Raw genomic sequence first — 1877 nt, 5'->3', positions numbered from 1 at the left:
TTCAAAACCACCTAACTAACTCTCTCTCTCTAATTTTTGAAAATATCTTCCCTCTTTTTCAAAATTTCTTTTTAATTAACTAATTATTTTAATTTTTGATTTTTATTTTCGAAAATTACTAACACTTTTCAAAAATTATTTTCGAAAATCACTAACCATTTTTGAAAAACAATTTTCGAAAATTCCCTCTCTCTCTTTTCTTCTCCTTTTCTTCCACTCACCTAAAAGGAACCTCCATACTTGGGTAAAAAGGATCCCTATTATTATTATTTTTTCTGTGCCCTCTTCTTTGTCATATGAGCAGGAGCAAGGACAAGAACATCCTTGTTAAAGCAGATCCAGAACCTGAAAGGGCTCTGAGGAGGAAACTAAGAGAAGCTAAATTACAACTATCCAGCAAGCACCTATCAGAAATTTTCGAACAGGAAGAGGAGATGGCAGCTGAAAATAATAATAATGCAAGGAGAATGCTTGGTGACTTTACTGCACCTAATTACAATTTACATGGAAGAAGCATCTCCATTCCTGCCATTGGAGCAAACAACTTTGAGCTGAAACCTCAGCTAGTTTCTCTGATGCAGAAGAACTGCAAGTTTCATAGACTTCCATCTGAAGATCCTTTTCAGTTCTTAACTGAATTCTTGCAGATCTGTGATACTGTTAAGACTAATGGAGTAGATCCTGAAGTCTACAGGCTCATGCTTTTCACTTTTGCTGTAAGAGACAGAGCTAGAGTGTGGTTGGACTCTCAACCCAAAGACAGCCTGAACTCTTGGGATAAGCTGGTCACGGCTTTCTTAGCCAAGTTCTTTCCTCCTCAAAAGCTGAGCAAGCTTAGAGCTGATGTTCAAACCTTCAGACAGAAAGAAGGTGAATCCCTCTATGAAGCTTGGGAAAGATACAAGCAGCTGACCAAAAAGTGTCCTTCTGACATGCTTTCAGAATGGACTATCCTGGATATATTCTATTATGGTTTATCTGAGCTATCAAAGATGTCATTGGATACTTCTGCAGGTGGATCCATTCACTTAAAGAAAACGCCTGCAGAAGCTCAAGAACTCATTGACATGGTTGCTAATAACCAGTTCATGTACACTTCTGAGAGGAATCCTGTGAGTAATGGGACGCCTCAGAAGAAGGGAGTTCTTGAAGTTGATACTCTGAATGCCATATTGGCTCAGAACAAAATATTGACTCAGCAAGTCAATATGATTTCTCAGTCTGAATGGAATGCAAGCTGCATCCAACAGTACTCAAGAGGCTTCTTATGAAGAAGAAGCTTATGATCCTGAGAACCCTGCAATAGCAGAAGTAAATTACATGGGTGAACCTTATAGAAACACCTATAATCCATCATGGAGAAATCACCCAAATCTCTCATGGAAGGATCAAAAGCCTCAACAAGGCTTTAATAATGGTGGAAGAAACAGGTTTAGCAATAGCAAGCCTTTTCCATCATCCACTCAGCAACAGACAAAGAATTCTGAGCAGAATCCATCTAGCTTAGCAAATTTAGTCTCTGATCTATCTAAGGCCACTATGAGTTTCATGAATGGAACAAGGTCTTCCATTAGAAATTTGGAAGCACAAGTGGGCCAGCTGAGTAAAAGGATCACTGAAATCCCTCCTAGTACTCTCCCATGCAATACAGAAGAGAATCAAAAAGGAGAGTGCAAGGCCATTGACATAACCAAAATGGCCGAACCCAAAGAGGGAGAGGAGGACGTGAATCCCAAGGCAGAAGACCTCCTAGGACGTCCAGTGATCAATAAGGAGTTTCCCTCTGAGGAACCAAAGGAATCTGAGACTCATCTAGAGACCATAGAGATTCCATTGAACCTCCTTATGCCATTCATGAGCTCTGATGAGTATTCCTC

The 1877-nt window shown here is 39.7% G+C and overlaps 1 non-coding gene across 1 annotated transcript; it reads right to left on the bottom strand.

Annotated features, from left to right (window-relative positions):
• Nucleotides 1–830: 830 nt before the first annotated feature.
• On the bottom strand, nucleotides 831–938 carry LOC112787677 (small nucleolar RNA R71). Its single transcript, XR_003195077.1, has one exon. It is a non-coding gene; the product is annotated as a small nucleolar RNA R71 (small nucleolar RNA).
• Between the last annotated feature and the right edge of the window lie 939 nt (nucleotides 939–1877).

This window comes from Arachis hypogaea, chromosome 20, assembly GCF_003086295.3.
Source record: "Arachis hypogaea cultivar Tifrunner chromosome 20, arahy.Tifrunner.gnm2.J5K5, whole genome shotgun sequence".
In the NCBI taxonomy this organism is placed as follows: Eukaryota; Viridiplantae; Streptophyta; class Magnoliopsida; order Fabales; family Fabaceae; genus Arachis; species Arachis hypogaea.
Note: the sequence above shows the minus strand (reverse complement) of the source record. Positions and strands in the feature narration are given on the sequence as shown.